The 25,955-nt window shown below is 35.9% G+C and overlaps 2 pseudogenes; both read left to right on the forward strand.

Annotated features, from left to right (window-relative positions):
- The first annotated feature begins 13,995 nt into the window (after nucleotides 1-13,995).
- LOC138819744 (U6 spliceosomal RNA) lies at nucleotides 13,996-14,095 on the forward strand (annotated as a pseudogene).
- A 4,824-nt stretch (nucleotides 14,096-18,919) lies between these two features.
- LOC138819743 (protein lin-28 homolog A pseudogene) lies at nucleotides 18,920-19,546 on the forward strand (annotated as a pseudogene).
- Nucleotides 19,547-25,955: the final 6,409 nt, after the last annotated feature.

Raw genomic sequence — 25,955 nt, forward strand, 5'->3', positions numbered from 1 at the left:
CTCAAGTGGTATAGTGCTAGCCTTGAGCTAGAAAAAAAAAGCTCAGGAAAATTCCCTACCCTGAGTTTAAGCCCTTCGACTGGCAAAAAGAACTAAAACAAAACCAAAAAAAGAACATTTAGTTAGTAAATGCAAAATAAACAACCCATACTTGGAATATATAATTGCTTCTTCCATACTGACACCTGACAACAGTCCCTAATTTAATGTACTTTACTTATGTTAGGATACAGTGTTGAAAAAAGTTTTGTTCATTAAGTCACAGCAATTAATGCCAGAAATGTGCTTAGATGTCAGGTAAAGTTTAATTCTGGAAATTCAATGATTCCAGGATTTGTGTCATCACTGCTAATCACAAAGAGAAGTGTAGGCTAAGTGTGATTTTGAAATCTTTTTGGTGAGTTATGGAACCAAAAATGCAGAGGCTAATTAATAGTTGTGAAAGAAAATAAGGAGTAACTCCAGATAGAAGGAATAAATGATAGTAATTAAGGTATACCAGAAACTGTTCTAGAGAACCATTTTTGGTTATTGAAGAACTTGTCAACTAGGCTTTTCCTCATTGCTTTTAGCATTCTAAATCTCATAGGCTAGCTCAAAGTCTCTGTGTGATAAATGTATCTCCTACTATGCTATTCTTACATACCTTATCTCTTTTGTATTCTAAAAATCTCATTCTTTCTATATTTCTCTATGAACATTTCCTGATACTAAATACACCTATACAGATGGCAGAGGATGCTAATGTAAGGGTCCTAAAGCTCATCAGTCATTAATGTAACAAAATGGAAAAGGAGGACATATTTATTGCTACTTCAATTTTTCTGAAATGCTGAAATGTAATCATTTGGTTAAAATTTCCATTCTTTGTCTACACAGTGTCATTCAGTGCACATAAATGCAAATATGAGCCAGGTGCTGGTGGTCTACACTTGTAATCCTAGCTACTAAGGAGGTTGTGCCCAGAGGATTGTGGTTCAAAGCCAGCCTTGTCAGGAAAGTCCATGAGACCCTAACCTTCTATTAACCACCAGAAACCAGGAGGTGGTGCTGTAGCTAATCACCCAGGATCAACGTTCAAGCCCCACAAGAACAAAAGTGGTGAAATATGACTTTAAGTTTCCCCAAAAGGAACGACAAGATCAATAATCTTCCGAACCCCAAAAAATAATTCCAAAATGATTCAGTGCACCTACTTTTGCTGAGTTATGTTATGGATTCTTTGCTGGACATATTCTCTAAAACCAAGTCGTTTAAGTAGGGATACAGGTGGACCCATTGCAACAATGAGATGTACAAGTCGTTATGTCGAAAAACGAACTTTACAACATTGGTGGGGGAGGAGGATCAAATGGGGTTGGAGGGTATATGGGAAGGGATGGGAAGGGGAAACAAAGAGGAGGCAACAATGATTGATAAGAAATGTACTCTTTATCTTGCCCATGTAATTTTAACTCCTCTGTACGGTATGCTCACAAAAAAGAAAAAAAATGGTCAAATATTAGCTTTAAAATAAACTTCATCTAATATTTCTCATTTGAAAAGAGAAGACTGTACAGTTGATGTCACTTGGCTTTCTTACTATCTTAGTTCAAAGCCAACCCAGGCAGGAGAGTCTGTCAAACTCATATCTGTAATTACACAGCAAAAAGTCGATAAGTGGAGTTTTGGTTTAAGCAGTTGAGTACTAGATTTGGGGGCTGGTGAGCAGGAACAAAAACTGTTCAAGGACAGGGTCCAGCCTCTGGCTTCAAGCCCCAGAACTAACATAAACTAAACAAAAAAGCAAAGAAAAAAACCAGATATTTCATTGGGACCCTCCTTAAAGGAGTACTGGTCTGAGAAGTGGCACTGGATGCTCTTTTGGAATCCTTATTGCTCTGGAGAACTCAGGACCATACTAAAGGAATTTATAACTGACTCCTGAAATAAGAGAATCATGTCAGGAGTGAAATATCCATCCATAAAACACTTTAAATCCTCCATGTCTTTGTTTCTTTGCAGTAGAATTTTTTTTGGGGGGTCCAGTCGTGGGCCTGAACTCTGGGCCTCGGCGCTTTACCTCAGGTCTTCAACTCAAGGCTAGCACTCTACCACTTGAGCCACAGCACCACTTCTGGCTTATTTTTGCTTATGTGGTACTGAGGAATCAAACCTAGGGCCTCTGGCATGCAAGGTAAATTCTCTACCACTGAGCCACCTTCCCAGCCCCAGCAGTAGAACATATTTAATACAATGTTATTTCCTTTTGTTCTATGCTGGCCTTAAAATGGCACATTATTTCTTTTTGTAATTCTCTCAACTAGATGTTTACAGAAACATTATATATGAGTAAAACCACACTAGAAAAAGTCAAGGACAAAGTTTTCTTCAAGCCTTCGGATTCTCTTCTTTTATAGTAAAAAGGAAAGCACAAGTTTACTTGAACTTTGTCAATCCTCTATGTTCCATTCCACTCCTGGAATCAGTTTCCACATCCAGTCACAGTTACTTCCAGGAACAATCTATGGTGATGCTTGAGGTATAGTGAATGATTTCTGGCTTCACTGAAATAACACAAGGACACGTTTGGACCTGAAGTAACACGAGTTTCAGAGACAACTTAGTAAAGAGAAAATATGAAATTTATATTGCTTATAAATACATGACCCATGAGTATATTGAGTTCAAACTTTGTAAATTCTCTGTAAATTAAGGCGAATTTTAAAGGGGAAGAAGTTTCTCAGATTTTTTTTTTTTGTGAGTGTATGTGCTGCACATTATTTCCCAAGTGTACATTAATTTGTTAACTCATGTTAACTATAGCAATAATAAGAGAAAGAGAAATTCTGTGTTTAAGTATAAGAGCTCAATACACTATAGAAGACTCTACGAATAAGACCACATTGAAACAATAAACCCAAGTCCAGTATGTAGATTTATGAAAGTGATACAAAGAAAGCATTACTTTTACGTGGAATAGGAAGTATGAGGCCACTCCCTTTCTAAATCACGCTTGCTAATGACAGAACTTTGTAGAAAGTAGAATGGAAGAATAATTCGGTTTTCAATACAAGTCAGATATAAGAGCATGGACTTAATTGGGGAAAAAAAGTCCATCTTGAGAGAGCAGGGATTATGCTAGCTATGAACTGGTAGATAAGATCACATTTTTTCTTTCCTTTACTTATATATTGTTTGTTGATGGTGGGCTTGGAACTTGAACTCGGGGCCTGTGCACTGTCCCTCTGTTATTCAGCTCAAGGCTAGTGCTCTACCACTTGAGCCACAGTGCTGCTTCCAGTTTTCTTACAGTAAATTGGAGAAAAGAGTCTCCGGGACTTTCCTACCTGGGCTGGCTTTGAACCCCAATCTTCAGATCTCACCACCACCCAGCTTAGGATCACAATTCTAACAGTGTACACTCAACATATGTAATGTGTATGTTCATCTATCTTTATATGAATTCTTGAGTTAAAAATCTGCGCTACAGCTTAGACTTGACACTCACAAAAATGTTTGTAGTTTAAAATTTGATTCTACTGGATAAATAAAACCTAAGAATGTAAAGGAATCTAGAAAGTTCAATTTGCATCCAGCCTGGGCAGAACAGTTTTGAGAAGCTATAATTAACAAGCCAAAAGCTGGATTGGAAGCATGGCTCATGTATTGGAATACCAGTCATGAGCAAGATTGCTGAATAAGATTTTGAAGCTTTTGCATACATACATACAATCATACACATATATACAGAGACACTTATATGTGCACACACAAATACACATATGAAGCAACTCTCAGAATATGTAGAAAAGATAGAAAAAATAGAAAATATGTCCTGAGTAAGACTAGAATCAAGTGATAATTTTTAAAATTAGAAAATCCTCAAGCGAACTTCCTTCAAAAAAGTTTGAGAAAATTACATAGATAGGGATCAGATATATTAAGAGAGTCAAGTAATCAATATTAAAAGGATTAGATCCATGGAGAAATGAATCAGACTCCTCGCAGGTGCATTTGGAAATGTTCATATCCTGTGTCAAATGTTAGAACATCTTCGAAAATAGTACATGAACAGTCTAAGAAGTTTAGTGGATAATATAACTGGGGAAGTTCAGAATTGCTAGTCTATATATAGATTAAATAAACCAACAATTTCCTGGGAAGATGGCTCAGAGGAAGAGTGCTTGCATTGCATACATGAAGCCCTGGGTGCAATTCCTCAGCACTACATAAGCAAAAAGAAAAAAACCATAAGTGGCTCTGTGGTTCAAGTGGTAGAGAGCTAGCCTTGAGCTGAAGAGCTGAGGGAAAGCACCCAGGCCCAGAGTTCAGGCTCCATGACCGGATCCAAATATAAATAAATAAATAAATAAATAAATAAATAAATAAATAAATAAATAAATAAATTTATAAATAAACCAAGAAACCATGGTGGGGCAATGTGATACAAGCTTTCAATTTTAGCACTCAGACTGACAGGAGATTAGAGACTGGAATTACATAGTGAAAACTTCCCTGGACCAGGTAGTATAATTTTGTCTTAATAAAAGAAACCAAACAAGAAAGGAATACGCAATTGGAAATTTGGGCTAATTTTGTCATTATGTTTTGAGAAGTCGTTTCCTATTGAAATGCAACTCATATATAATCCTCAGTTGTGCTTTTAAGTGCTCTCTGCATTACAGAACATTCCTAGATGCAAAACGGCTCATGATTCCCATCTAAAATTTGCAAAAGTAAGTAATTATCATTCTGTTAGATTCCAAGGAAAGGATGAAGGATTAAAAAGCTTAAGCCTGGAGGAAAAGCAAAGTTCATCTAATGTAGGACTTTATAGATCTTGCTAAATTAGAGTTTAGACTTCAAATAAATATTTTGGTTTTGTTTGTAATTTCATATTCTATAGGATACTACAAAATTCTTTTTAAGTAGCGTGTTTAATTGACAAATTTACAAATGTTTCTTGCATTCTATTTGCCTAGCATATTGTTTCAAGAGAGTTTTAATTAGAACTCAGTTAATAGATAATTCCAACAGTTCCTGTATAAAATGATAATGTAAATAATGTAGACCGAGTTGCCATGAAATGGATATTAATTTATAAATTTAGAAAAAGAGTGGGTTTTTGAGGCTTTGGTATAACATTTTATGAATAGAATAATTGTGTGACTTCTTCTTTCTTCTACCTGTATGTAACACAGAAAGCAATTTCCTTAATTACATGCCTCTGTATACAACCAGAAAAATGCTAGGTTTGGAGTTTGTTTTTATTTTTCTTTTTGTTTTATTGCTTTGTCATAGGGCTTGAACTCTGGACCTAGGAACTCTTTCTGAGCCTGTTAAGCTCAAGGCTTGTGCCCTACCACTTCAAGCTCAGTACCACTTGTGTCTGGCTTTTGCTCAGAAGTTTATTGGAGATAAGAATCTAGGGAACCTTCCTGCCTGGGTGGGCTTTGAACTGTAATCTTCCGATCTTAGCATCCTGAATATCTATAATAGTTAAAAAGTATAAATATAAATAATATTTGCAAGAATACCAGTGGAGGAAAAATGATGCAACCCAGTTTATTGTGGTGTAGGGCATCACATTAGCATAGGTGTAGTATTTATTCCAATAGAAATAAGCTATTTGTGATGTGAATTATGGGAATTTTGAGGTGCACCCTACAAGTTGGAAACTGTTGGGCTAGGATGACTTTATGGCATAAATTTTGGGATTGATGGTCATAAAAATAATAGCTTAATCTGATAAACAATTGCTTACTCTTGAAGAATTAATTATAACCGATACTTCATAGTTTTACCAGAATGTGGCTATTTTTCTGTTCACTTCTCAATCTGTAACACCCGATTGGAAAATGCATCTATGGCAGAATTACATAACATGCAAACAGGTACTATTTTGAATCTCTCAGGTATGAAATGTTCAGAATTTGAAAGTAAGTAGTTATTAGTAGTTATTATTTTAAGGAACACACATATCCTGTCCTCTTAACAACTTATTTACTTTTAAATGTTATGGGTTTCTATAGAATTAAACGGTTTTCAGTTTTAGTATGAGAAAGTACTAATTTATTCTTTTTTGAAAATATTGGCAATTATATTGTGAAAATATTGTCAAGTTATATAACATTCAAGTTGATAGCCCTCTGATAAAGAAGAGGCTATTAATTCAAATTAGATGCCAAATAGTACTGATTTTTAAAAAGTTACTACATGAAGAATAATATTTACTCTACCAATACAGTGAAATTTTATTTAATGCAGCTTATTTTTTAAATTTCATTTTAATGTGAAAGTGATGTGCAGTGGGTTAGTAATTGTAAGGCAGTGAATACATAACTGTTCAAACTTGTTATACACTCTCTCATTTTTCTCACAGTTTTCCTTCACCCCGAAACCCCTCACAAGTTGTAATGTACATTTCCAACATATTGTCTTCTGAGTATTGCTATTGCATTGGTTTTCCTTTTCTCCTTTGTCTCGCAATTTTGTTGTTCCTCTTCCCTTTCCTAATTAAGGTAAATGTATACACAATACCAAAACCAAACACAATAGGAGATAACCCATAGGGGAAAAACCCAAGGAAAATAGAAATCACATAGTACATTAAAAACAACAACTGCAAATAAATATCTCTGTCCATATCTTGGAGTTCATTTTGCTCAGGATCAGCTTATATGTTCATATATATGCATAACAAAGCCACTGGAAATAATAGTTTCATGGATACTATATCATGAACACAACATGTTAACTGTTTTTGATGGTAAAGGTGGAATTAGGATTGGTAAATTCGTGAGTCTGATAAAGGAATTTCAAAAGAGGTTTAAAACTATGACAGGTAAATTTTAATTGTTCAAACTTTTTAACTTAGCCTATTAAAATTTAAAATTGCCTGGGAACATAGGCTTTCATGCAAAGAAATCCATGGAGACTTACTTGAGAGGTAAGATGGCTCATTTTCACACTAAAAAAACAAGCCTCATAAACACTGCTGTAAATCCTGTAGGTTAACATGAGAATTGTCCTTAACCAGGAAATATCTTACTGTGAGAAAAAAGGTTGTAGTGGAATTTAAACTGTTTTTTTTTAAATAAGACATCAAAATTTGTGAATTGACCTTTAATTAATAAACAGTAATTCTCTTATAAAGATAATTTTGGTCAAAATATTTAGGTAGAAAGTGCCCTTCAAAATGAAAGAACGTATTGAGTTTACACTTTTCTGTTTGTAATACGTTCCACAATGTCTTTGCAAGTGAAGCACTGAAACACAGAAAAAATCTGATTGTGTACTTCAAACCAATGATTTCACATTTCTAAGTAGATAAAAAATATAATATCCTCATTAACATGAGATAGTGAAGACTTGTCTTATTGCATAAGACAAAAAGTTTGAGGATTAGAAAAGAATTGAGCAAATTGAAAAGGTTAAAAAACGCGTTCTTTGAAGCCCTAGCTAAGGATATTGGCTTCAGCAGTGGAGGGGGCCAAAACTTTTTGATATAGATTGTCTTAATGTTTTTGCTACCTAAAGTGATTTTACAGAGCCTATTTGGCTCAGTATAATGCAAAACAAATTGAAAGAAGACATGAAAATAAATTCTACCTCCAAATAAAAGAGTTTTAAAAGAGAAACCATGAAGATGTAGCAGTGGCGGATGCAGTATAGTCCTTCACCTTCACTAGACTTGAAGCCAAGAAGCTGTGATTAATTGGAAATCAGGCAAGAGCTAAGCGGGGACATAGAAGTAGGACATAGAATTATTGTCCTTTGCATGATCTTGTATTTAGAGAATCCCATAGACTCCACTCCCAAATTACTCAAGCGGATTCAAAATTTTGGCAAAGTAGTAGGGTATAAAATTAACCCCCCAAAATCAATGGCTTTTCTGCATGCCAACAATGAGAAAAGTGTGGTGGAAATTAGGAAAGCAACTCCATTTGTAATAGCCCCACAAAAAATAGAATACCTAGGAATTAACTTAACCAAAGAAGTGAAGGACCTCTTTGATGAAAACTTTAAAATCTTGAAAAAGAAAATCAAAACAGACCTTAGAAAATGGCAAAACCTCCCATGCTCCTGGATTGGAAAGATTAACATCGTGAAAATGGCAATATTTCCCAAGGCTATTTACAAATTCAACACGATACCTATCAAAACTCCAACCTCATTCTTCAAGAAATAGAAGAGGTAATTCAAAAATTCATATGGAACAATAAAAGACCCCTAATATCAAAAACGCTCTTCAACAGAAAGAACACTGCTAGAGGAATACCAATACCAAATTTCAAACTCTACTATAAAGCCATAGTAATCAAAACCGATTGGTATTGGTATAAGAACAGACCTCAGGACCAATGGAATAGAATTGAAAACCCAGAAATGAACCTACAGACCTATAGCCATCTAATCTTCGATAAGGGACTTAACACAATAGAATAGAATAAAGACAGGCTCTTCAGTAAATGGTGCTGGCAAAATTGGTTACCTACTTGTAGAAAACTAAAGCTAGATCCTTATCTATCACCCTGCACCAGAATCAACTCCAAATGGATCAAAGACCTCGAAGTCAGAGCAGTCACTCTGAAAACATTACAGGATGGAAGAGGAGAAACCCTAGGTCTCCTTGGCTGAGGCTGAAATTTTCTTAATAGAGACCCGGAAACACAACAAACTAAAGAAAGTTTGGACAAATGTGATTGCAAAAAGTTGCAGAGCTTCTGCCTGGCAAAGGACATAGCTAGCAAGATCAATTGAAAGCCCATGGACTGGGAGAATATCTTTAATAGCCATACAAGGGACAAGGGTTTCATATCTAAAATATACTTGGAACTCAAAAAATTAAATCCCCCAACAACAAATCCTCAAAAAAACAACTGCCCAATAAATAAGTGGGCTACAGACTTAAAGAGAAACTTCCCTGAAGAAGAAAGAAGGATGGCCAATAGACACATGAAGAAATGCTCAACCTCCCTAGCCATAAAAGACATGCAAATCCAAACAACATTGAGATACCACCTCACTCCAGTTAGAATGGCAAAAATCAAGAACTCTAACAACAACAGATGCTGGAGGAGATGTGGAAAGAAGGGAACCTTACTTCATTGTTGGTGGGAATGTAAACTTGTTCAACCACTTTGGAAAGTAGTATGGAGGTTCCACAAAAGACTTCACATAGAGATCCCCTATGACCCAGCTATCCCACTTTTGGGAATTTACCAAAATGTTTACAAACAAGGCCACACTCAAGCTACCAGCACAACTATGTTTATTGCAGCATTATCTACCATAGCTAAGATATAGAACCAACCTAGATGCCCTTCAGTAGATGAATGGATCAAGAAAATGTGGTATATATACGAAATGGAATCCTATACCTCCATCAGAAAGAATGACATTGCCCCATTTGTTAGGAAATGGAAAAACTTGGAAAAAATTACATTAAGTGAAGTAAGCCAGGCCCAAAGAAACACAGGTCCCATGGTTTCCCTTATTTGAAATATCTAGTATATGTGTGAGTCAAGCGGAAAAGGACAGATAATGTGATGTTAGGAAAATGAACCCTTAGATATGTATTGTAATATTTTTTCTTTCATGCATGTGTTTCTAATGCATTTATAAAATTATTTCTTTGTTGCTTTGTATGTAGCTCCACCACCGTATATCCCCCACTTTTACTATATTTGATGTTAGTATAACTTGTGGAGAAGATGGGGAAAAGCAAGTCGTTTAAGGATTCAGGTGGACCTGTTGCAACAATGAGAAGTACAAGTTGTCATGTCAAAAACGAGCTTTACAACGTAGGTGCGGGGGGGGGGGAGGAGAGGGGGAAGGATTGTGTGGGGAGGAGGGGGGAGCCTGGGAAAGGATGTGAAGGGTAAACAAAGGAGGAGGCTGCAATGCTTGGTAAGAAATGTATCCATTATCCTGCCCATGTAATTGTAACCCCTCTGTACAATACGTTCACAAATAAAATAAATTTAAAAAATAAATTAAAAAAAAGAAGTGTTGTCCTTTGTAACAGACAATGTAATCCAAGAAATGGGTGATTTAACTCTATTCTTCTCCATACATCTTGTTGAGCAAAAGCAAGACCAAGAGAAAAATAATCTATTGAAATAATTTTGCAAAGAATAATTTCACTTTTCCTGATATGGTATCTAAGGAAAGTCTTAAGAGAGAAGATAAAAGTCGTAAGAGTGAAGATAAAAATGGATTATTCTTTAGTTTCCTCTAAGCATCTTGTTAGCAAAATATATCTTTGAGGTTAGAATTTATTGAACCAAAAAGGGGTGGAATACTTATTTTTGTGGGCACATTAGACACAAGAAGATTTCAAGGTAAAAGAAAAAAGAAAAAAAATTATAGCTAAATATTTGTGATTACAGGTTCTTGGACTGTTTTTTTGGAGACAAAGATTTGCATTAGTGTTGGTCTTCATTAACATAGTTGTTGGGTTTCTGTGTCAACCAAATGAAAAGGGGAAGTTTAATGGACTCATTTGGACAAGTAAACAGCATGATAGAAAATAATGGCAAATAATATTTAATGAATTATTTTGAACAATTATTTTGCGAGAACGAAGAAGGAAAGATATAATTCAAAATCACTTGACTTTATTAAAAGTATGAAAATAGAGTAGTGAAGAGATCGAGAGAAAACAAAGAGGACTGCTTTCTCTCCAGTGGAGTAATAGGTTCTTGATCTTGTTTCTTCCATTCTGTTTTCACAAGCTATCAAGTGTGCCTCAGGACTCGAGTATCCAGTTCAAAGAGCATTCACAGAAGAAAATATTTGCAGTAGATACAGGTGAATTATAACCTTAGACAATCTATTTAAATCTGTTTAAAATTCTCCCCTACCCCAAATTGCCCTCTTTGAAAAGCTTTGTTTGCTTTTCCAAAGACTGACCTTCATTAATGATTTAAAATTTTTAGAGGATATATTCATACTCTAGAGATTGCTGTTTGGTTGTAATTTTTGTGTGTTTTTGTTTGTTGTTGTGTTTTTTAACTGAATTTCAAAAGGTTGTGCAAGTGTGTTACAATTAAATATGTCCATCAAATTGTCTAACGCTCCTGGATCAGAGTCACTCCTTCTATCAATCTGAACCAACCCTTTCTCCAAGATTCATTTCAGATTTACCGCTTTCTTTATTACATGTGTACATTGAGTATTCTAGCTTTACTTGCCCATTGTTCTATTTTTCATTCATTCTATTTCTTTACTATTGTTCCTCTCTGGTTTCAATTTCCTGATATTCATTCTGTTAAACTTCCTGTTAATTCTTTGAAAGGTTTACATACATTCCGTGGAGTTTCAATCCCACATATACTTGAACTGATGTCAGCTTATATTTCCATAATTCATTCATCTGCAATAACAAATTTGCAAGACTGGAGATGTGAAGCACTTAGACATGATTTTATTCTCATTCATTTGGAAGATTAACCTTTAGTCAGCAAGAAAGTTTAAAAATGACTTAGAATGTATTCCTAACTACTAGTTTTTATAAATGGCTTTGTAAAATATATGTGATTATTTTATTTTACATAGGATAATATTTTGTACTACCTATAAGTTTTGGAAAAAGAAGAAAACTAAAATTTACTAGTGTAGAGGAATATGATAATAAAAGAAGACATATTTTATGTTTGTCACATCTCTGATCAGTACCCATATGCAAGACTTAAAGTCATATTTCTTACTATGTTAGACAGATAGGGAAAACATAAAACAACACATGATAAGGCAACTCTTAGTGACTTTTTAAAAGGTACGTTTTTATGTGATGAAATTTATTACCTAATATTTGGGTTTGAAATATGGGAGGCTGATCTATTTAACATATTTCTGGAAGGCACCTACTGAACAACACAAATGGTGGGGGTACTCTTTCTACACTTTAATGAATGAATTTGTTTGGTATTGGTGCTGGGTAAGTAAATCAACTCTATTGTAACTTGCTTCCTACACTTGAAAACCTTGTAATGTCACTATCATCTACTTGTCAAGTGTTATTTTGGCAAATGTGATTTTAAATAGTTTATTTGAAAATGAATATACTTTCAGGATATTAAATGTAGGTTATCATTGGTTTGAGAATGACATTTTTATACTACAGAACCTAGTTTTCTGAAGTACCAGTGTTTTGAAGCACTAAGTATCTTCTTAATGGTTTTCTAAATTAAATTTGACCTCTAAATCAAGTTTTCCTAGCCTTGGTAGAACAATTATGGATCTATCATTCCAGAAACTATTTTTTGGCCAACTTTTGCTGCACTGAAATCTTTCATTAATCATTAGGAGAGGGGTATTAAAAATAATCTTGTTCATTTGTGATTTTGTTCACTCATATGGCCTGGTCATCTGTAAATTGAAAGTTTGAACTACAGTACTTTCTCTCATATTTAGTGATCTCATCTTTCATTTCAAGTTTCATTGCATTTCACAGTTGATTACTGCTAATTCCTATAAGGAATTTGGGCCTTGAAATATATTATAGGACATGAGAAATGAGATTAGTCTTCAATTACTTTCATTTGGCATGTTGCATGGGCCTAGGTTAGAAGTCTTGCCCTTGTTATCTGATGATGCAGATAACTTGAACCTGGTATCCTAGGACCCGTGGGTCCTGCAGAAGAATAATAGCTTTTAGACATTATATCAGCAAAATTTGGGTATAATCAGTAAGTATGCTTCAGAAATATGGAGAAAAACCCTTTGGGACCAGCGAGTTAAAACAATAAACAGAGCATCAGAATAAAATCCTTTATGCATTAGCGGAAAACAATACTGTTATTTTACCATGTGAATTCAGAAGACAACAAACACTTAGAAGGTATCACAAGTTTATACCGAAGACATTGCATTGATACTTTTTATATTCTAATTTATATTCTAAACCTAATTATTTATATTCCAATCTATTTATGAGAATAAATGTAAATATATTTGTCAAACTATCAATTCTAATAAGATTCACTGTGTGAAATTTAAAATCAGTACATATAAATATAAAATATATAAGTATATATAATATAAAAATTGTTTTGCATTGTTCTGTTGTGGTTAGGGTATAAAGGCAACTCTGTTTTAAAGTATTATTCCATTATCTCTACCTCAGTTTTTGGTAGAGTTAGACTTAAAACTTTACCATTTGTTGATTTACAGCCTAGAGGCAAGAGGAAACACTGTGATTAAAACATTACCAATTTAAGGCCTAATATCGAGGAGAAACGTATGGACTTCTCCAGGAGCTATGGACATATTTGGTGATAGAAAGTCTGTAGTGTAAGTTCCTGCCTGGTTGGATGATCATGCATATGAACAATTTTTTCACCTTCTTGGCTTTAGCTACTTTTGAAATGATAAGTATAGTAAACAATTATATTTTGATAAAATACCTTCTATTCTGAACAATTCTGACAGAACTGTTCATCTCTCTATGATCTCTTGTAACTAAGGTTAGTTTTGTTCCAGTAGACAATCTATGCTGTCAGGGTAAGATATTCTGATTGGTCTGTTCCTACATGGAAGAAGGATAAAGGGTCAGCTAGACATTTGTGCCAGCAAGACCTCATTTGGGAAATTTTAAGTTGCACAAGTTTAGAAGTAGCTCTTAAGCAAGGCTTACTTTGAATCCATTAGCTCCACAAAGCTAACTCAGTTGTGATAAATAAATACTTGAAAAGCAATCACCTTTGGACTTAGCTGTAAAGGCTTCAAATATGATCGAATTTAAAATGAAGAAGACAAAATAGTCATTGACAAAAAATTGCAAATAAAATAAAATTAAATTAAATTAAAAATAAAATTAAATATAAAATTGCAAATGTGAGCAATCTACCAAACAATGGGTTTTTCCCATTATACAAAGAATTTTAGAGAAATAAGATCAATAGCATATTTAGGAACAATAAGGGTTCCTTGTTATAAATATTCAACCATGGATATATGCCTGTAGGAAGATTCCAACATTAAGTACTTAAATTTAGAGGATACTACATGTTTCAGCAGCAGGTCTACCCAAATTACAACAATACAGAGATTAACATGGCACTTGCAGAAGGATGATATGAAAATTTGTGAAGTATTCCATATTTTTCATTCTTCAAATGCAAGAAATGAAAAAAAGTTATTAAAAGGTGATTACAAAAACACAAGTGTAACAAGACCTGTAATTCATAGAATTAAAGGTTAGTTTGACATCAGTATATTAAATCTTCACCTGAGAAAGGGCTTTACATATCATAACCTTTACAAAACTTGAAATTAGTTAACATTGTCATTTTATCCCAAAGAAATAAAAAAATACAAGGACCTAGGAAAAAAGGAATCTTAAATTTTTCTATATGGAATGCAATCTGAAAGGACACATTAATGAACATATACATTATATAACAATGTAGAATTCAAATTATTATATGTAGGAGCGAATTAAATAGATTATGGACATTATACAAACATAGATATACTTTTTTCAGAAAAATGCCATGAACATCTATAGTGTCTATACTATTCTTTTCAAAAGATGTTAAAATTATTTCTGATTCAAAAAAATCACAAACTCTCTTGAAATCATTATAGATGTATACAAACAACTCTTTAATACATTTTGACATCAAAGTCAGACAATTCACTTGGAAGAATACCATGGAATCCATGAATTTTTAAAGTAAGATATTGCTGTTGCTTTGTATTGTGAAAAAAATTGTAGGGACACAAAGGATGGACTGGCATTTTTGAAATTTAAGACACTTAACCATACCATTACAACTTAGGAGAAGAATATGTACAGTCTTCCACAACTTCAAAGAGGTAGTAATACTTACTTATCCTTTTGGAAATATCAAATGCAGTTTCTTCCAAGTTGTTCTTCAGACCTGGTTTCATATAATGGTTCCACAGAAGGAGATACAGCATATTGTTGTTATTTCTATTCCCAGCAGCGAGATGCAAGGGGGTCAAGAGACCTTTAGTTTGGGGACTGGTATCTGCATCATGATGAATTAAGAAAGAAGCCACTCTGGTATTATTCCACATATAAGCACTGTGCAGGTGTGTCTAGCCATTCAGAATTATTGCATGAATATCTGCCTTAAGCTACCAACTCATGGACAATGTCTAAGTGTCCACTCTAGGCTTCCCGATGAAGAGGGTTATACTCATCCTCATCCCTAGTATTCATCTGGGTGGCCTTTTTGGAAAGTAGTCTCCACACCATAGTAAGCTGAATAATTTCAGGATCCAAAAGAGGAAATTTTCTTGGGTCCTACTCCATTTTTTTCTTGCAATTGATACTATTCCTCACTTTTTCATCTTAATTCCTGTCTTCCTCAGAATTGCCTAACCAGAGACTTTGAGTGCCAGGGGGAATGAGATGTCCATGTTTTTCCCCAATAGTTCACATTGGTTGAACTGGTCAGAAAAATCTGATGAATTTTCTGCATATATTTATTCACCATGATTTTTTATTTTATCTTTTTCCATTTTTACTACTCGAAATTATTCTAACTGGAGAGTAGGGAATTTAGAGAGAGCAGAGGAAAGATTTTCCTCAATATTCAAAGGTACAGACTGAAAATGAGGACCAGTGGTGTCTTCATGTGCAGCTTATTCTAGGAATGAGAAAATAGGAAACAATGCCTTCTATGTAAATGATTTGGGAAATACAATGTTCTAGTGTGAGAGAACTCACTATTCAACATATGGACTTAAAGAGCTTTCTAATAGCTTTCTAATGTTAGTATTTAACATTCGAAAAATGTAGAATGCAATAGTAAAATAGAAGTCCTTTGTATGACTACCTAAATTCTTGTTTTTTAAAAGATATTTGTTGTCATCTAAAAATACGCCTATCTATTGTCTTCAGGTGATTTTGATGATTGAAGATGCTTAATGAGAAGTCAAAATGTATTAGTAGTCCTTTGCTATCAATTAAATTTCACTTTTTCTTCTTGGAGGATATAATGATCAAAGCAAGCAATCAGCAAGCAATCGTTCAGAATCATGCTTCCAGTGCAAGTGAATCACCAGTAAGTAATCCTCGATACCATTATCCACAAAGATTTGTCACAGATACAATCACCCTGCCCTCTCTAGCTGCTTTCCTAGCCTGGACCTATTCCTTCATTGTACAGGAAAAGTGTGATTCAATAGATTTCAGTCAGATCTGTTAGTAGAATTATCAAGTATTTAGATTCTTTTTTTTTAAATTAGCTGTGGGGCATGAACTCTGGGCCAGGGCACTATCCTTGAGCTCTTCAAATCAAGGCAAGCGCTCTACCACTTGAGCCACAAAACCACTTCTGGATGGTTCTGTTTATGTGGTGCTGATTTGGGAAATGGTAGAGCAGAAAGTGAAATGATGCAACCAAAAATATAAAAACAAAATAAATTAGGATAATTATGGAGCAATCATATTGTCTATGAGAACCATGAAAGAGAGAGAGGAAAAGAGATCCAGATGTGCAATGACCTAGCTAGCCACAAAATCCATGCTTCTAATCAATTTACAGAGCAAACAATTTTTTTAAGAGATAGAAATAGAATATATGTATTTACTTGAAATTAGTAAATACATTTTTAGTAGCCTACATAAAGAGTCAGAGCTTTGACCAAATTACAGACAAGAATCTTAAACCTTGGGCTAGGATGGTGGCTCAGTGGTAGAGTGCTTGCCTTGCAGCTTACTACCGTGCGGAGAATACTTTCCAAAAAGGCCACATATGAATAATAGGGATGAGGATGAGTAAACTCCTTTATATTGGGAAGCCCAGAGTGGACACCTAGACATTGTCCATGAGTTGGTAGCTCAAGGCAGATATTCATGCAATAACTGTGAATGGCTGGACACCCATTCACAGTGCTTATATGTGGAATATATTGCAACAGCACACACACACACACACACACACACACACACACATCATCATCATCATCATTATCATCATCATCAAATTTCTTCATAAGTATTTTTTGCGTATGGTCTTAAGAATAAATTTACATTATTAACTTGAATTTCTGAGAGGACAATATCATCACTGTACATCTTGGTTGTATGCTCTCAGTTTTAAATTACTATTTAAGTATGTGCATTAGATAAGTATAGAGAAAAGTAGGAGCCACTCTGGTGGCTCAGGTCTTTAATCCTAGCTAATCAAAAAGATGAAATCTGATGATTGTGCTTTGAAACCAGACCAAGAAAAAAAGTCCATTAGATTCTGATTTGAAAGTAACCACAAAAGCTTGAAATGGAGCTGTAGGATAAGCATTAAATTGCTAGCCTTGAGAAAACTAAAACAAAAAAAAAATAACAAATTCTGGAACAGAGTCAGGCCCTGAGTTCAAGCTCTAGTATAAGCACCAAACTAATGAATTAATTAATTAATTAAAAATAAATTAAGTGGTCGCATGTGGAGAGGCAGGTAAAATGTAACAATCGTGGACACTGGATTATGTATTATTTTGTAATAAGGCAAGTTATCATTTTTCCTAATCACTAATATTTTATTTGAACTTTTTTGTACAGTAAATCCTGAATTTGGCATGCATGTATATGTGTTTATAAATGTGCGCACATGTGTGTGTATATGCGTGAGTGTGTGCATTTGCAATGTTGCTTGCCAATGTGGACAGAGTGAGGCTGAAAAGAGCTGTGTTGAAATATAGTTATTTATCACTGTTCCATCTTGTTATTTCAGTGGAACCACCCTTCTGTACATTTTATTTGTCAAATAATAACATCATCATAAATAAAGCATTTACACCATTAAGTTAGATAAAAGAGATCACTTTCAGTTAAAAGAGATCACTTTCAGTTCTTAGTATATATTAGGCAATAAGATACACATATAATTAGGTAGTGAATTATTGATGTAAGATGACTGTCAGTACAAAATATGTATTTGACCTCTTAAATTGGATATACTTTTAAGATATACTCATGGAATGATTTTGACCTACTCGACCAAACAAGTATTACTCGCTGGTTATTCCTGTGAAACTCAAGGTGGATAAACTCTTTCCAGATTTCTGTTGAAAATAACTTTCTTTGTAAGATCATATCTATTCACACTAAGATAATAAACCCCGTATTTTTTAGGTTTGAATATCCCATCATATTGACTGAAAATCAGTATTGTGGATATGTTTGTTAGATATACATTGCAAAAACAAACAAAAAGCATGTGTCACCTCCAGATTGTGGATGCATTTGAAGTTGTTTTGTACATACAAATGTTTCTTCATTAATTGTTCTTTTGTGGGAGTAACTATCACAACTTTAACAAATAAGGCTTTTTGAATATCTTTTCCAATATAAATAACATCCCAGAGCAAGTCTTGCAATTTCTGAAACCCCTTTGAATATTTCAATGTTATTTCAGTTCATTGACTATACAGCTAAAAGCATTTCTGAAATAAACATTGTTAAAATCTGAAAATGTTAATGGATATAAAGGCTTTTTATGCATCATTTTATGAAAAGCCAGTTTTTATGAAACTAAAAGATATAGAATAAAAGAATGGAAGTGAATTGGGTGAGCTAATTATTACTATAACTTTGTTTTCTATTAGCACAATCCTTTGAACGTACATGATGAAGTTAAATTATGTGCTTTTTGACACTATGCTTCAGTTATTTTTAGAATCTTTGTAGTTATAAGAGTGAATTTGTAGTATAAATAAATGTCTTTGAAAATGATTAGGATTAATCTTGTGTTTTGTGTCCTACTCCCCCAAAAATGAGTTATTTTCAAGTGTTAATAGTTTATAATTGAATCTTCAGTATCATAAGAAATTTTGAAAAATGGATTGTGCGGGGAAGATGTAGTCGCCTCTTCTGCCAACCTGCCCTTTGCCTCCGCACTTCTCTGGGGCCAGCAGCAGCCCGACCAGGGGCCCGGGGCCGCAGGCTTAGACAACGGCCATGGGCTTGGTGTCCAACCAGCATTTGGGAGGTGGCTTCGCCAAGGCAGCGGAGAAGGCACCCGAGGAGGCGCAGGAGGATGCCGCTCAGGTGGCTGAGGAGCCTCAGCTGTTGCACAGGGCTGGCATCTGTAAGTAGTTCAATGTGCGCAGAGGGTTCGGCTTCCTATCCATGACAGCCCGCATCAGGGTAGCGCTCGACCCCCTGGTGGACGTCTTTGTGCACCAGAATAAGCTGCACATGGAGGGCTTCCAGAGCCTGAAGGAGGGAGAGGCTGTGGAGTTTACCTTTAAGAAGTCTGCCAAAGGCCTAGAATCCATCCAAGTCACTGGGCCCAGTGGGGTGTTCTGTATTGGGAGTAAGAGGTGGCCAAAGGGGAAGAACATGCAGAAGAGCAGATCCAAAGGAGACAGGTGCTACAACTGTATTGGTCTAGACCATAATGCCAAGGAATGCAAGCTGCCACCACAGCCCAAGAAGTGCCACTTCTGCCAAAGCATCAACCACATGGTGGCCTCCTGTCCACTGAAGGCTCAGCAGGTCCCCAGTTCCCAGGGAAAGCCTGCCTACTTTAGGGAAGAAGAAGAGATCCACAGCCCTGCCCTGCTCCCTGAGGCCCAAAATTGAGCCCCCAGAGTCGGGGGGGGCAACTCTAGCTAGCAGGAAGTTTCAAGGAGCAGGCATCAATCGGCAAAGTGGAGAAAGTTGGAATATGGATTGGGTTGGCGAGTAGCTGGCTCTTCCATATGTCTCAGGCCAGGATGTCCCAGTATCATCCCATCTTCTCTTTTGATGAAGGGAAGGGGTGATGCATAGTAATCCCATCATGATCTATCCCAATTCAAGTGAGGGGCTTTGGGGGAACCACTTGTGAAACCTGCGTACTTTATATGATAATCTTCACCTGACCTACATGCTTCCCCTCCCTCCCCCCCAGCCTCCAGCTTCTAAAAGTGACCCAGATTGCCAAGTTGTTCCTTTAAAGAAGGATGTGTCCAATTTCTCTTGCCAGGGTGTGAAACAATTAAGCACCAGTCCAGCAGATCCACGGGCTCAAATCCCCAAGGTGTAGTATCCCGGGTAGGAGGACCTGTCAGGAGCAAGGCAGGGTTGTTTTGTTTTGTTTTGTTTTTTGTCTCTCCACCACCTCCTCCACTCCACATCTTGTTTCCTCATCACCCTATCTTGAGCTGTAGTGCTGGGAGAGCTGGTCCAGGCATTGGGTTGTGATGACAGGCAACATGGGTGACTAGGGAATGGCTGCAAACCTGCTGATCTGAGCTTCTCCCTGCTCCCGCCCCCATTTCTGGGCCAATGTGATTGTAATTTATTTGTTCCCTTGGATTACTGCACCCTGGGTCCCCGCTTTCTCCAGGATGCCAAACCTGCAATATCTGTGTGAATGACGTATCTTGTGCATTTTAACTTTTTTTTTCTTATTATAAATATTCTGGTTTTGTATTTTTATATATTTTAATCTTAAGGCCCTCATTCCTGCACTGTGTTCTCAGGTACATGAGCAATCTCAGAGATAAATGGCCAACAGCTCCAGGTCGGCATAGCAGGAAGACTTTGTTGTTTTTATCACCATGGAGAGCAATCATTTGGAGTGCATAGCCTATTGAACGACTTCATTTTTGCCAATTAGAGCTGGCTTTTTTGCCATAGGGTCCTCTTGAAACCCCCTCAACACTTGGAAATGTTTCATGGGAGACTAGGTTTTTAATTGGGTTGCCCCATGACTTGTTCTCCTTCTGCTGGAAGAATGGAAATTAGTCTAAACAGGAAACGGTGGTTCAGACAAGGTAGAAGACGACCAAAGAGGAAGCCAAGGTTAGTAATGATTGTCTAATCCTATGGCTCTGCGACTTGTTTTCTTTCCATATACTATATCTATCCTTTACTAGGTTAGGTTGGGATTACTGTGCAAATAACTGTATATGTATTTTTTTTCCTCTAAGGAATGGGAATTGATATGTTTGGATTTTAAGACCACAGATTTGTGTCCCCCTTCTACTAGCCATGCAGGGATGGATCTATAAAAAGCAAGGACCAAATCCTCAGTCTCGGCTTCCAGGGAAACCCATAAGTGTAGGCCTCTCTCTGGAGCCCGTGTCCTGCCCTGCTGCATAATTGTTCATAGTGTTGTGTTAGCTAAAGGAGAAAAAGGAGGTTTCGTTTACAAGCTGTGAGATCACCACAAACCTACCTCATGTGTTAAAATGGGACAAATGCAATAGAATGCATTGGATGATGTGTGTCTGATCCTAGTTTCTTGTCTTCCCACAAATGCTGCCCCCTCTAGTTAATTGTATTTGTCTAGGCTCTGTAGGACTTTACTGAGTTTCTGAGTTGGTCATTTGCTAGATGGCCTAGTTTGTGTAAATAATAATATGTGGGTCTTTTCTCCATGTTCTTTTTGGAGTTTTATTGTTTACAAACTTCTTTTAGAATTGAGAAAAACAGCCAAAGCATCTTTGACAGAAGGTTCTGCACTAGACAAAAGGATCTGAAGCTAAGTTGGGGGAACTTCTAAAGTGAGGATCTTGAACCAGTTTTTCTTTTGTTCCCTCACTTCCCCTATTTCCCATTTTGGACTAGATCTTCGTTGGTAAAAATAATAATAAGTCCCTATCCTCTAACCTTTTCTCCCTCAAAAGAAAACCTACATGCCCATACACAGATGACTCTTGGAATGTCTCTTCAACTTTTATGTGACTTATGCAAAGATTCTGAAGACGCTAGTGCTCCAACCTCTCCACCCCCCCCCTACACACACACCTTGTTCCCAACCTGAGTCCATGTTTTTTTAAACGTAATTCTCATCAAATATGACATTTGTGACCAAACCTGCTTGTTCTGTAATACTAGAGAAAATCAATTGGGCTTTCCATGTAGAAAGTGGGGTCAGGAGACCAGGAAAGGGAATATGAATGTATGTTAAAGTCACTCAGGAACTTGTACACAGGTGCAAGAAAAGTTATGTCAAAGTGGCCACAGATTGTTTAATGGGAGACGAATGTAACGCCATGTTTACTGCTAGAAACCAAAGCTTTGTGAGAGAACTTGAATTTATGGGGAGGGAGGCTGGAAAAGTGTGTACCTGTCTGTCCTTTCTCTGATCCCTTCAGACTAAAGCTTCCTTGGGCTTTTATGATACCAGTACTGCGGTGTTTTATTTCATGATTGATTTGTGCTGTACCCGAGTACTTCCTTTCCCCCTTTCTAATAATTTTTTTAAACACATAATGACTCTTCCCTTACCTTTCTTTTCCTGGGAAAATACAATGAAGAAATAAATAAATGAATACTTAAAAAAAGAAATTTTGAAACAATGTAGTATTATTGATGTCTTTTTTAGGGGGTGGAGTCTGGTAGTGGGGCCTGAACTCTGGGCCTGGGCGCTGTCCCGCAGCTCTTCAGCTCAAGTCTAGAGCTCTTCCACTTGAGCCACAGCGTCACTTCCGGCTTTTTTCTTTTTGCTTATGTGGTGCTGAGGAATCGAACCCAGTGCCCCATGCATGCATGGCAAGCACTCTACCACTGAGCCACCTTCCAGCTCTTTATGTCTTTTTAAACCAATTGTATTCAGAAGTTGGAAAGGCTTTAATTCATGCTTAGGTCTTGTTTTCTATGATTTTTTTTTGGTCCGGTCATGGGGCCTGAACTCTGGGCTTGGGCACTGTCCCTCAGCTCTTCAGCTCAAGTCTAGTGCTCTACCACTTGAGCCACAGCGCCACTTCGCGCTTTTTTGTTTTTGTTTTTTGTTTTTTTTTGCTTATGTGGTGATGAGGAATCGAACCCAGGGCCTCAGACATGCAAGGCAAGCCCTTTAACCACTGAGCCACCTTCCCAGCCCTGTCTATGATTTTTTATCCTCTCATTCCTAACATTAATGATAGGTCAGTCTGCATTTTTGGGTACATGAAAGGTAAAATATTTATCTGGGGTCAAAGTGATTTTTATATCAGTCTTGCTTTAATAGCATTTTAAAGTATACCTTTCTCTCAAAATGTTGGGTATAAAAAGCAGTCAAAAAACTTCTAGGGCTGGGAAGGTGGCTCAGTGGTAGAGTGCTTGCCTTGCATGCCTGAGGCCCTGGGTTCGATTCCTCAGCACCACATAAGCAAAAAGAAAAAAGCCAGAAGTGGCGCTGTGGCTCAAGTGGTAGAGCGCTAGCCTTGAGCTGAAGAGCTGAGGGAGAGAGCCCAAGCCCACAGTTCAGGCCCCAAAACCGGACCCCCCAAAAAAATTTAAAAAACCTTCTAATAGTAAACAATTTAGGTGAGCTACAATGTGGAAATGATTGGTCCATAAGACATGCAGTCTCTTTCCATCAGGAATTGGGGAGGTCATTCTTTCAGTAAGACAGTGTTAAACAGAGGTAGGGTCCCCAAGCAGTGCAGTGTTGAGTGAAGGGATAGAATATGATTTCTGCTATTTTGACCTAGAAATCAAGAAAGTTATTCTTTAGCAGTTCCTTTCACCAGAGAGGTATGTATTGATTATGAACTTTGAGTTTTCATATTACAGTTACCTATTTTCTAATAAAGACAAAGTGAAATATTATGAGTGTACACAATAATTATGGGAAATTTTCCTCGAATTTGTAGACTAAGTGCTAGTATTTTAGTCATGAAATAGAATGAGGTTAATTGATATATTCGGAGATGGACCTCAGGCTAACACTTACCATGTGTGCAATGTTGTACTAGTAATTACAACACTGAAGACTTCAATATCATCATCAGAAAATTAAAAATGTAAGTAGTTCCACTTTATGCAATTATTCTGAGGATTAAATTAGATACCAAGGGTAAAGTATTGGAAAAACAAACAACTAGCATTTGGCAAATTCTACCTGTTATTTTATCATGTGATGAATTCTAACATTTTTACTCTGATTTTATATTGTGTCTCTTTATGATGTGCAATGTGATGTATTGATATTCATTGCATTGATCATTTTTCTGTCACTATAAGGAAAATACCTGAAAAGAAAATTTCTGAGGAGGAAACTATTATATTGTTTCATGGTTTAAAAGAACACAGTTTAAGATCTCCATTGTTTTTAATTATATTTTTATTATCTTAACTAGTTGTACAAAGGAATTTCCATTCTATAAGTCATGTTTTTATGTACAATGGATCTTTATATAACTATTCCCTACCCTTCAGAATCTCACCAGACTTTAATTTTTTCTAGTTTCATACTATCTGCATTGAATATTTTGTCTTCACTTTCTTCTTCCATAACTCTCTTTATTCCTTCCCATTCACTTCCCCTCACATCTTCCAAGTGATAGTTTCCCAGTATTAATTTTGTTGGATTAAAAATTTAATTTGATAAAAAATGACATCATTTAAATATTCCTCTGCAAATGGCATGATTTGGTTAATATTGCTGTGTAAACTTGTATAAAGTTCTAGCTTCCAAATATGAGACAGAACATGGGTCCTTTTTGTGTCTGGCTCTGATTTAGTTTACATATTTTTACATCTATCCATTTCATTGCAAATAACGTAACAGTCTTCATAATGGATAGGTACAATCCACTTACGTATATATGACACACTTTTGCCAACCATCACTCCGCCAAAGGGCATCTGGGCTGTTTCTATAACTTGGCTACGGTGAATAGTGCAATAGTGAACATGGTTGTGAAAGTGATTTTACTGTAACCTTTTGGAAGAATTCATCACTATCTTTCTGGGAGCAGTCCTCTAACTTGTTTTCCAGAATAAGCACATCCTTCCCTTCATCTCCATCACAACGTTTTGCAAGTCCTCAAAAACACACTACCCTATATAGGTCTCAATAAGCTAAAAGCACACAGTGCCCATATTCTTTCAATACATTTTTAATAATTGTACTTATAATTTACGGAACACTTTCTATGTACTTTCCTGTTGTGGGAATGAGAGACATAACAGACTGAAAGTAAGAAATATGCATTTTAGTTAGCTATTATCATATTTAAAATCTTTTTCAGCTCTAACTCATAGCCTCGCTTACTATTATTTTAATCTTTATATGATTACTTCATCTATCGCCTAAATTATAACAGGTGAGTTAAATACAAAGGCAAAAAGTGTGGTTTGATTTTGACACTCATGTGTGAGGATGCACAATATGGGCAAATAGAAGGATTGGAATAAATAGCAGTTATCCTTTTTGCTAAAGTAGAGATGGTTTTCCCAAACTGATTCTTACAATTCATATTGCATTCAACAAAAAGAAACATGTAACACTTCTCTTTGTTTTGCTCCTTATTAACTTTTGTTTCCATTTTATTTTATAATGAAGGATGATTTCATGAATCTACTGTAGATGAAAAAATATGTTGAAATATTTCTATCTATGCATTGATCTATACATACACACATATATTACACAGGTTACAATGATAATTTATAACTTCTGTAACTATACAATTTACTAAATTATTAAAAACATCGACGGCTCATGCCTGGAATCCTGTTTGCTCAGGAGGCTGAGATCTGACAATCGTGCTTTGAAACCATCCTAGGCAGGAAAGTCCATGAGCCTCTTATCTCCAAACAACCAACAGAAAATCAGAATTGGAACTGTGGTTCAAAGTATTAGAGTGGTATCCTTGAGAGAAAAAGCTCAGGGACATCACCCAGGCTCTTAGTTCAAGAACTATAATCTACCTCCAAAAATCTATTTAATTTACACCTTTGTAAGTAGAGTATTTCCATCACCCAAATGCACATCCATGCACATTTGCAAAGTAACTCTGTTTTGTCTGAAGTACCAATAAACATTATCACTAAAGTAGAAAGCATTGGAACGTAGGTTCATTCTATCTCTCTCATAGATTTTTCTCCACTCAAATACTCAAGTGTTACAATTGTTCTAATTATTTAAAATCATAGTTTTTGTCTTTATTACCTCTAATATTAGAGTTTGAATTGAGTGTTTTGTGCCACTTAAATGTGTGTTCTTACCACTTTGTCATGCCCCCAGCCCTAAGTTATCCTGATTATTTTTCAGCAAGAAACTGATCTTTGC

This window comes from Dipodomys merriami, unplaced genomic scaffold, assembly GCF_024711535.1.
Source record: "Dipodomys merriami isolate MVZ:Mamm:240054 unplaced genomic scaffold, mDipMer1.0.p SCAF_810, whole genome shotgun sequence".
Lineage (NCBI taxonomy): Eukaryota > Metazoa > Chordata > Mammalia > Rodentia > Heteromyidae > Dipodomys > Dipodomys merriami.